Here is an 11,762-nt window from a genome sequence, read left to right as displayed (position 1 = left end):
AAATTGGATGCTTATCTTGCTGGGATCCTATGACCCCTGCTGCCTTCCTGCCCTTTGGGCAGGGGGCTGGACTCGATGATCTCCCGAGGTCCCTTCCAGCCCCAATGTCTATGAAATCTATGAAAGCAGGCTGGAATGGGCTTATTATGGACTCCATTTCCCAGCAGCCCCTGCCTGTGTTGCTGCAGTCAGTTTCCATGGAGACCCAGCAGCAGCAGCACCACAAGGCCAGGGTTTCCATGGAGTCTGGCCCCAGCAGCACTAGCAGGGCACAGGGCAGTGCAGGGAGCTGCCCCTGGGTTAGGATCTTGCTGCAGTGACAGCACAAATTGGAGCTGGGGCAGAGCTGTGATCCACTGCCCACACACCCCGGGCAGGGGCATGGCAGCGGATTGCGGCCTGCCCTGGCTCTGGATCACGCTGTCACCACTGCAGGATCTCGGCCCTGACAGTGGAACAGACCCTGCCCTGCTGTGCCCTACTAGCGCTGCTGGGGCCGGTCTCCATGGCAACCCTGCCCCTGGGCTGCCATGGCACCACCACTGCTGGGGTCAGCATGGAAACCTGCCACAGTGAAATGGGCAGGGGCTGCTGGGAAATGGTGCCTGGCCACCAGCTGGATCCACAAGTTCTCCCACCCCTGGTCTAAAGAGAATCGCTTCTTGGGAAAGAATGGGGACCATGGACAGGAGCCATCTCTGAGGGGGCATTCGCAGGGTAGGAGATACTGCAGAGGGATGAGGTGGTGGTGGGGTGATCTCAGCTGAAGGATTAAGGAGGCTGTGTGGTCTGAATTAGCTGTCATCTTAGATTGCAGTCAGAGAGAACTGATCTCAGGACAACGATATATAAGGCTGCCCTCACATGAATGCCAGAAAAGCCTTCAGCCAATTGCAGCAGACACTGGTGGATGCACTCAATCCACATGGCATCAACCTTTGCGTACCGCCAATTGAAGAATTACTTATCGAGGGCTGTAATGTAAATAGGGTCTATCTAACAGAGCAAAATTCTTCCTTAGTCAGTCCCTAGAGATAGCTAAAAAGACTGTAACAAACAGCAAAATATCCCTTCTGCATAGGGCTTTCCTGGCGACAAAATTGTATTTGTGTTTAAATGTGATTGCAGAAATTGAAGTTAGCTGACACGGCTGGCCATGGCTGACTGGTAGGTGGACATCAGACCAAACTGTATTCTGCATTGTGTCAGCTAATCATGATTACTAACACAATACAAAACATGCTCGGCATCATTTCAGCTAACTCAACTCTTAGCAAACATATTCACATGCAGTAAGTTTTTCCAGTGAAAACAAATCCCCAGCGGAGTTAAAGTTCCTGGCACTTTAACACACGACCCCCCTAAACCCATCCCCAGAACCTTCACCATATTTCACACCAGAGGAAGAGACTTTGGGAGATCTAGGTGTAGCTCCTCAATTACCCTCCATGTGATTAAGGATTCCCTCTCAGTACCCAGGCAAAATAATTAGCATTTTTTAATTAGGACAAGTTCTAGAAAATACTATTAATTTTCCAATAACAGAATGAACCTCTGCAAAGAACTGCTAAGATGAAGTGTCTCCAAACATGCACACGCAATTTTACAGCCTCAAGCTGGTAATCTTTAAACCTTCCTTCCCATCCTGTGCACCAAGTACTTTGATACATATGTTTTAATTCTTTGAACTGTGCATAATCATAACTGATATATTTTTTTTAATTATTGACTGCTGCTGCTTGTATTTTTGCAATGCAAACTGAAGCTGGCCAAAAACATAGTTTAGTTTTCTTGTTCTTCTGCTGTCCTACATTTAAGCTACTGGAACGAAGGAGTAGAGTTTTACTGTTGTCATTTTCTATTTATATGTTTTACTCAATAAAAGTGATAGAGTCAGATTACCAAAGTGTACAGTGCAAGTTTTATTTGGTTTGCTGATTTTGCCTGGCCTTTTGTATTGGCAAGGAAAAAAAATGTTTATTAGAAATTTAAAGACCACACTTGCTTAGAATAACATCGAGCTGTGTACACCTATATTTTTCTTTATTATATATTTGTAGCCTGGAAGGACTACTCTTCCCAGAGTACTGTTCTATATTCTCTATCTAGATAGAAATTGAGATGAAATGGTGACTGCTGGGACCTGTAGTCTGTGAAGGTATAAGAGCTGTAATAAAAGGGGCAGTTGCATGCCTCATTATACAACTTCCTCAGCACTGGATAATTTAACAAAGGTGAAGAATTACACAAAGATTTGTGTTCCTCTACATTGAATGATGAACTTCAGTAAATTAAGGGAAACAGCCTTAAAGCTACTTTTTTCTGTCTCGTTGTAGTTTCTGCTAAGAAATGTTTTCAGTCCCATTCCTGCCTAACTTCCTGCCATTTTTTCCCTATAAATGATATCTAATGAGAATATTTAACATACTAGAGAGCTAAGTCAGTCCCTATCTTTACTACAAAACCACAATTCACTACCTACCAATGATGAGGGGGAATTGGTCCTGCTGATTTACTGGGACTGTAGAATTAGGAAGCTAGCACTTGTGTTAGTTAGGTTTAGGGCTGTTCTCTTGTCAATAAGTGTGATTAAGTATGTTGGCTACTAGGCTCATATGACAATTCAAATGAGTTTTAGAGCCATCTGAAGATTCCCCTTGTTAAAGACCCCTTATTCTGTGTCAACCTGGTTGAATCCCTGGGTGTCGGTATTGTCCAGTATTTTTTCTCATCCAGTGTTAGTAAGACTTGGCATCCTGGTTACATTTTTTATCCTCAAGCTGGTAATCTTTTCATTTTTTAGTGGATGCATTCAAACTGTTAAAAAAAAGGAAATCAGAGGTCTCAGATGTGGGATCACATTTTTTTTAGAAGGGCAATTTAGGACAAATAGTAACTATAATGTTAACATCATTCAAATCTGTTGATTCATAAATAACTGAGCTAAGCTTAGTCCAGGGACTCATATGGAAGCTGCACTATAGGTCAGCAAATACAGGGTCTATTTTTGTAGCTTTCTTTTAGTAATACATCCTTCTTTCTCTTCCAGCCTGCCAGTAGTGGGTGGCAGGGATGAGAAATACTGTGGTTGAAATTACACTGCATCCCAGAACCTTAGCATTAAAACCTATATGCTTTGGGTGCCAATACGAGACATTTGCATTTCCCTATATGACCTGTTAGGTCATTGTGAGAAATAAATGGGTTTTTTGCAGATCAAATCTAGAAGGTTGATGGCTATCAAAAAGTATGCCCCCGTCTTGCAACAAGTCTAGTTGTCTTCTTCTCAAAGGCCTAGAAGGTGATGATGTAGACCTGAGATTTTTTTTTTAAACTGTCTTCTGGTCATTCAGCAATATTTGCATAACTCTTCAATGCTTCTCTTACCATGCACTAGGACATCATATTATCAACATCTGGACTCTTTAAGTTTACATTGCAGTGTCCCTTTTGTATCCTTTTCACTACATCGTCTTACAGACACAGTCAGACTTCCGGATCTGGAGAGGTCTCTTTCCCTGCACAGAGGTTCAGGCTGGATGTGGAACCCCTCATAAGTAACTGAGCCTGCTATGCCACGTGAGGTTGGATACAGTTTGCAGTTGTGAATCATCACCGGAGATCACTGTAGTTAGTTCTGGTTTCTGATATGAGTTCTGCAAGCCACTCACAATAGCTTCTGCATCATAGTGAACTTCTGGAAAACTTCAGTGATTAACAGGATCCTTTGACAAGCTGCCAGAAACCACTAAGAATTTCCCAGGTGCATATTTTACAGTAGGTTTAAATCACCTTGGCATCCAGGCAGCATTATGTCTAGAACTTTATATTAATGATATATGTGGCTTGTAGCATTATGCACCAGAAGTTACTGGGACCCTGTGAATATTATCTGTATCACCCATGCTTGTACGCTTGCCAAATATCCTCTATAAGGGTGTACCTAGTCATGGAATCTAAAAGCCATCTGGAACTATGCAGTACAGGCTTCCAGTCATCTCAGTCTAATTGCAGGAGCACCCTAGCAAGATCACATCTACAGGCATCTGCTGAAATAGCAGCACACTTGAAAACTTTACAGAATGCCTGCCCTGGGGATGTGGTTAATAGATTGTTAGGTCGTCAAAGGCATGCACTTGTGTTTTTTCCCCAGATCCAAATGGAGAGCTGAATCCAGGGGAGTGTAATGGCGTGGTTGCACCCCCACCCACCCCACTTCCACAGTCAGGATCATGTGCCAGCGGCTCCATTTCCCCATGCCTGTGTCCTCTGTGGTGCCTGAGGTACAGCTGGAGTCCTGGCCTGGAGTGGGACACCCAAGGTGACAAAACAGAGAGCAGGTGAGGAAGTAGGAGGACCCACTTACTGCCACTACTGTCCCCAGCTGACCTAGAAGTCAGGGATGCCCCAGAACCACTTCTTCCCTGCTCCAGCTGAGGGCTGCAGGCAACAGCTGCATGGGGTGCTGGGTCAGTGGCAGTGGGCAGGTCCCTGCTCCCTCCCCCTCCACCGGTCCGGCTGGGGGAGCAGCTGAGCAGAGTGCCAGGCAGGCCTGGGGACAGTGTCAGTAGGTGATACACCCTTTCAGGTGCTCTTGCTCATTGCCTAGCCCTGGGGGTCCCTTGCAGTCCCAGAGCAGGCACTGAAGTGGAGGGTTGCCCACTGACCCTTGGGTTAGGGTCAGCATTAGGGATTCGTGCCAGGGTGGGATACGCGTGCTCTGAGGACTGTGCATTAGCAAGGGGATTCAGGTCTGGGGAAGAGTCACAGCACCTGCTCAGAAGTAGGATTAGGAGTCAGCGAGACTCACGGATACAAGGGACCGGGTGTCTAATTCCCTTGGGACCCTCAGACCAATCCTGCCCCATGACACAGAGTGTTCAATACCCAGGTGCTGCTGATTTCCATGACAGCTCCAACCAGCACTTGACTGGGCACTTGGGTGATGTTGCTGGAAGAGGAAGGTAAAAGTTCCTGTCTGTGTGGACAGTGATCCCGAGGGAAGGATGCTCCACAATCAGTCCTGAGGAAGAAGCAGAGACTGGACGGCTCCAAAGAGACACTAGGACTGCCCTGGGGCTGGATCAGTGCCTAGCTTTGCTGTGAAGAGGAGGTAGAAGGAGAGTAAAGCTTGGGGTTCTGCTGTGAGGCCTCAGATCCCAGCCCTGCAGCACACCCATGGGGTAAGACCTCAGGGTGAGCCTCTCTGGGTCTCTGCACTCTTCCCAGCTGAGCAAGGGAGAGCCCCCCAGAGTAGGAATCAGTAATTTTCTTCTACCCAGTGGGGGGGTCTTTCCCTCCTCCCCCACAAAGCTTAAATACCAGCTTTATGCAGACATAGCAGTGAGTTAATATGCCATTTTATCTCAAGTTTTATTTCAGTCCCAAGTTATTTTCTCTCTCTTTTACTCCCACCATTAGATCACACCTTGCTACAAACATTTGCCATCTAAAGCTCGCACATGTTCTGCTACAGCTCGGGAAAGTCACTGCGCTGGTGGCCCTATATCAAACAAGGCTGATGATGTTTCTAAGGAAGGCATTTTAATGAAGGGCCTTAAAAGAGTTTTTAGTCAGTGATGGAGTCGAAGGGTAAATGGAAACCAGCCCGGCCCCAAGAAGATGAGTGCATTAACATCACACAATGCATATCCAGCAGCTCTGACTAGATACCAGCTACAGGAATGGGCTGCGTGGGGGCTGGGTTCAGCAGCAGCAGGAAAGTGGGTCTCCCTTCCTGCCCGGACTCTTGGGGGCAGAGGCAGGGAAGGAGAAGCCCTTCTGCCTATAGCTTCTGCTGCTGCCCCTGCCCCCAGCTGAGCCTGGCCCCCCACAGCCCAGCTGGTGGGGCAGGGGTGGCACTGATGCTTTCCCCACTCCTGAGACAGCAGGGAAAGCAGACGTGGCAGGCGGAGGAGTGGGGAAGGAGAGGGGATGCAATGTGCCTCTGAGCACACAGGGGGGTTTATTACCTACTTTGGGGACTTAAGTCCTCTGAGGTTCCCTCTGAGAAGTCTGCCATAACAATGTGGGGGGCGGGGGGCACAGGAGTTCAGCCACCCCTAACATTTTGGCCACCCTGAGTGAAGGTCTGCCCTTCAATGCTATTTTTAAAATGCAAATCTTTTCATTTTGTTTTTACAAAAAATCCAAAGTGGATTTGAACTCCAAGAGGACTTGAAAAACCAATCATAATACCCAGACTAAGACTATTCAGTCTGAAACAACATGTGCACTGTTTCAGTAGGAAAATCTTAATTCACATTTTTAATAGTGAACAAGAATTTAGGTATGACGTTAATGAGCTATTCCCTGTCATTGCAGTGGCAGTGGCAGGGCAGTGGCAGTACCCTTGTCTCCCCTGCATTTACCTTACCTGTGGCATGCTGTAGGATGTTCTTGGTGTTTTCGGATATTGTTATTGAAACAAATGTGTAACTGGAAGGGGTATAGACAAGCATTGGGATAACACTGTACCCTTCCTCAGGTCTAAGGAGGGATAACCTTTATTTCAAAGGTAGTGAAGTGCTTTATGCTGGTTCTATCTGGCTCCTGCTGGGTTTTTTTGTTTATCAGTCACCATTACCAATCATTTTCACTGTAATATATATATATATATCCCCACACCCCCGTCCGCACGCGCGCACACACACACACACACACGAAGCCATATATGAACATATTGAATGGTTGAATGGTATTAATTCAGCCAGCTGAGCCTTAGGTAGAAAATTTTTGTATAAAGTGACAGAGACTCAGTATGCATTATTCTTGATAGCATTTCTTGAGCTCAACATTCTTATTACTAGTATTTGGATAACTAAGGAATATTAAGTTAACCAAGTTTAGGAATACTATATTGAAAAGTCAGGTAGCAATAGCAGAACCAGAAGATAACTTGCTTACTATTCAAACTTTAGGCAGCTTTCAAGTACTTACAGAGGTTGGGTTCAGTTCAGAGCAGGATGGTACTTCATGATGGTACCCTGCCTCTGAGATGCAAAGGAAGATGTTTGCCAAGACTATCAGAATTCTCAGCTGTCAGGAATGAACATTTGTAATGTCTGTCAGTCCAGCTGGTAGAAGGCTTGTTTGGCTCAGAAGACTTTTTCACTACCAGGTCATGGTAGAAGAGCTTTGCAGAAGAGAACGTGTTCTACCAGTTCAAGCTTTAGGCCTTACGTCCCATATTTTCTTGAATACAGCACACCCCTGCATATAATACATGCCTGGTTTTTCAAAAGCAGCATGAAGAAGAGACAATCTTCCTTGTAGTAACCGGGTGCATCTAGACGAGATCTTTACTGCAGTTGCCTAATTAGCTCCATAGTAAACATCTCAGCGTCTACATGTGCAGTGTTATTAGGACGGAGTAAACTGAATAACTCCACCTTAGGCTAGTACTTGTAAATACAAGTACCGGCCTATGGTGGAGTTTCTTACTCCATGGCAATGCACATGTAGATGCTAACAGGGCTGGCTGGAGTATGAGAGTGCTTCAGTACAGGGGCTGCCTGCTTGGCTAGCCCCACACTGGAGCACCTTTGTGCCCCAGCCAGCCCCTCTGCAGCACATTGAGCCAGGTTGGAGCAGCCCTGGGCTGGTAGACTGATCTCTGGGTCCCCTGCCAGCCAGGGATGCTGGACCTTGGCTCAACATGCTGAGGTCCTGGGCACACATTCCAATATAGCACCTGGGAGCAACAAACTCTGATGTGAACTGCGCCAGAGTTTATTGCTGTGAATTAATTGCATGTGTAAATGTGCCCACTGAGTAGCAGTGGCTTGAGTGCCAAGCCTGCTCCAAGCCTGCTGCCAGCCCTGTGCACTGGCTGGGGCCTGTAGACTGACCATATGCACTGGGTCTGGGTCCATGTGCTGAATGTGACCCCATGCGCTTGGTCTAGCCCCATCCACTGACCTGATTTGGCACATGAGGCCATGGCATCCAGCTAGGGGGCTTCCAATGGGTTGAGAAACTTGCCAGCTTTGGGAGGCACAGCAATTAATGCTGCCACTGCTCCCCCATCACCACATTTCCGGGCCTGTGGTGGGCCATATTTCTCACAAATAACACGCCCCACAATTTTCACCAGCTAGTTTTGAGGGAGAGGTGTGGTTTATATGTGAAAAAATACAATAATTCATCTGATGGTTACTATGTGCCAGAAATCAGAGTTTATATAAGCCATTGATTTTACTTATTATCTGGAGTTGGTGCACAAGTGCCTGGATTATATGTTCATTGAAATATTTTCACTTCAGTGGTTCAGAATCAAGTCTTTGGTCATTATCATCCTTGAGGGTGTAATAAGGTTGTAGTCCAAGCCAGTTTTTTTGGAAGCCCTGCTACTACTGTCATTCTATTTAGGCAAAAAATTAACTCCGTTGATTCTTCTTCAGACAAAGATAAAAGTATTTGTGAGAAATCATTGGCACATAATAACACTTCTGATTGAGTCATCAAAACCTTATTACATTCTCATCTTCTTTTATGTGAGTTAATTTTAAACCAAGAGATTGAAATTTTATAAAAATTAGAATTCCCCAAAGAGTACTGATGAGTTCAGAGAAGAGGGTAGGACTTTACCTTGTTAAATAAAGTTTCTTGTATGACTAGTTTTCTTCTTTGAATGCTGATTCTGATTGTTATCTTTGTAATTTTGTAACAGATTTGTTTTTACTGCATTTATGTAAATCTAATAAATCACTTCTATTTAATGTGGAGCTTGTTAGCTCCAACCCAGCTAATGAGACCATTTTTTAAATTAAATAGTTAACTAGAGATGAAATAGTATTTGGAGAACTTTGAAATCTGAGCCTTCTTTGACATCCACTAAGTAGCTGATGGGCTGCACCAAAATTTCTCCACACTCTTGAATTTAGGGAGTGTTCATAACCTGGGACTGGGTGTTGCCACCTGAGACCTTCTTTAGTTACAACATTGCTAAGGTTAAAATTAGGTTTGGTGATTTTGCGCTGGTAGGTATGACCACCTCAGGAAATAAAGGCAATGTTAATGTCTGTTGGCAGACAGGCCACAGTAGACAGAAAGTGGGTGTTGGGTCAAATTGATATGTATAGGACTTCTTTGAAAAGAACAACTCCAGCACATTGGATTCTTGGCATAGTTATTTTCTCCTTTTGTTTCCTCTCCTGTTCTCTTTCTCATGTAATAAATATGCTGTGCAACCTGCATGATTAAGTGTTTGTGTTTCTTTGGGGATAGAGTGGAACAAAATACTAGCAAAGCACAAATGGAAAGTGCTTATGGAAACAGTACAAAGTCAATAGACCAGGATGAGGTGATTTATCAGATGAGGAAACCCTCATAACCCAGGACGTATTATTCCAGGTTCTGAACCAAGCCATTTTACAGAAACAGACAATCTTATAATGAAGTACACCATATATTCCACTGCTTCTAGCCACATGGGCTACACCCCTTAGAAAGAACCTGATTCTCCTCAAAGAACAGGTTGTGATAGTTGTCTCTCCTCATGAAATTTCAACCAGGCCATTATATGAGAAGACTAAGAAACTCCTGAAAGACATCGGACTGTATTTCCCACACCTTGGAAGCCATCTCTTGCAGAAGGCCGATATGGACAAAGAAATCCAGCATCAACTTAAATTTGCAAGTGCAGCCTTCAGATGCTTGAGGAAATAGGTGTTTGAAGATCTCAATATCCGATCCAAAACCAAGCTCAAGATTTATCAAGCAGTCATGATCCCCATCTCAGAGCTGAGATATGGACAACATACAGGAGTCACTTCAAGTCACTGGAGAAATACCATCCACGCTTTCTGCAGAAGACCCTTTGAATCTGGTGGGAAGACAAATGCACTAATATTAGCATTCTCTTGCAAGCAAACATCATGAGCATTGAAGCGATGATCATCCAACATAAACTTCACTGGGCCAGCCACATCATCTAGATGGTTGACTCCAGACACCCAAAGCAAGTTTTATTCTCCCAGCTCAGTCAAGATGTACGCTCAAGAGGAGAGTAGAAAAAGGACTTCAAGAGCGTTCTCAAGGCCAACTTGAAAAAATGTGACATCAACATCAGCTCATGGAACACTATTGCCAAGGACTGTCCCAAATGGAGGAAGAGTCTGCTGCAAGGATCTCAGTACTTTGACACCTTACAACAGGAGATGGAAAAGCAGGAGTGGCAGAAACAGTGTGTTGTGGACCAGATTAAGAATCCAGAGCCACCCACCATGTGCAGAAATGTGTGCCCAAGTTGCAGCAGAATCTGTTGATCCTGGATACATCTTCTGACACACAGATAAAGCAATCATGGAAGACAATCATCCTCAACTGTGTGGGATTGCATAAATATATATATATATATATATATATATATATAAAATAACTGTTCCCTTGCAGTGGTTTATTCCCTTGCAGTGGTTATTATTAACATTCAAAACCAATTTGATCATTCTTTTAAGAAGATCAACCTGGGGCAAAAGTTTTTTGTCTTCTCAGTGGTGACACGTAGGGGGTGCACAGGGGGTGCACGTGCACCCCATGAAAGCAGTGGTGCCCCCCCTAACAGCCAGTGTTCCCAGGCAGGGGACAGTGCGGGTGCCCTCCACGAGGGTGCTGGCCGGGGGGTGGGGGCAGCAAGAGAAGCAGTTCCCCCACAGCCGATTGCGCTCACCCAGAAGTGGCAGCAGTGCACCAGCAGGTCTGCGGGATTGGCTGCAGAAGGATTCTCCCCCCACCCCAGTCTGTGGGATTGGCTGTGGGGGGACCCCCACCCTGGGTTGCTGACTGTCCGCTGGGGGGGGGGCAAGTGCCCCCCCCGACTCAGGAGGCACCAGTTGCCCATGTGTCTTATAAAGACATAAAAGAAATAATTACATTAGAAAAGTGAAGTATTGATAACGTTGGAAATCTCCATCCCCTGAGAACTAGACCAAAAACTCAACACACTGGACAAAGCTGCCTTTGGATAGCACAATTTATAGTCACTGCATATGATGCCTGCACTTGAAAGGAGCAGTTGGAACTGGATCCTTCCTAAAAATGAAAGGCTCTTTACTGATATGAGAGGGAAAATACAAATGGTAATAAAAGTACAACCTTAACAGCAAAGCAATTCATATCTTTAAAATACAAAGCAGACACTAGATACTGCATGCAGTTACTCTCACACTCTTGTTCAGTTTAGTGTGAATAAAGGGGAAAGCTGGAAAGCTTCTATCTCTTCTTCTGACTGCAAAAGTAACTTGTAATAATAACTGTGGGGAGGGGAGGGACTCATTAATGCAACTTGATAACATGAGCTATTAAACTAGATTTCAGTAACTTTTCTGGAAGCATCTCTTATAGGGCCAATTTCACTGTCCTCCTGAGGTCAGCCCTAGTGCTGCTGTTGATTCCAGTGCAGCTGGATCAGGCCAGCTTTTTACACTGGGCTGGGGAAAACATTAACACTGCCAAGATGATTTTCATTACTAGGGTCTGGGTCAGTTCTTGAACAATCAGATAGTCAACCAGCAGTGCTGCCTATCCTATGCTTTTATTTAAACACCCCTGGAAAACATGATTAAATGCTTGTCTGCTTTTGAGCTGAGTAAAGTGATTTTTTTGCATAATTAAAAACCTCAGCAAGTTCTTTTATTCACTTCATGAGAAGCATAGCCTTGCTATTTTATGCATCTCTCCTTAACCTATTGAACTTGGCATGTAGGCTCCTGGAGAGCCTGCTCCATCTTTGCTGCAAGCTACAGCAGCCTTGAGTCACTTTA

Source organism: Crocodylus porosus, unplaced genomic scaffold (genome assembly GCF_001723895.1).
Source record: "Crocodylus porosus isolate Cpor-Errol unplaced genomic scaffold, CroPor_comp1, whole genome shotgun sequence".
Lineage (NCBI taxonomy): Eukaryota > Metazoa > Chordata > Crocodylia > Crocodylidae > Crocodylus > Crocodylus porosus.
The sequence above is the reverse complement of the archived record's forward strand: the minus strand, read 5'-3'. Positions refer to the sequence as shown.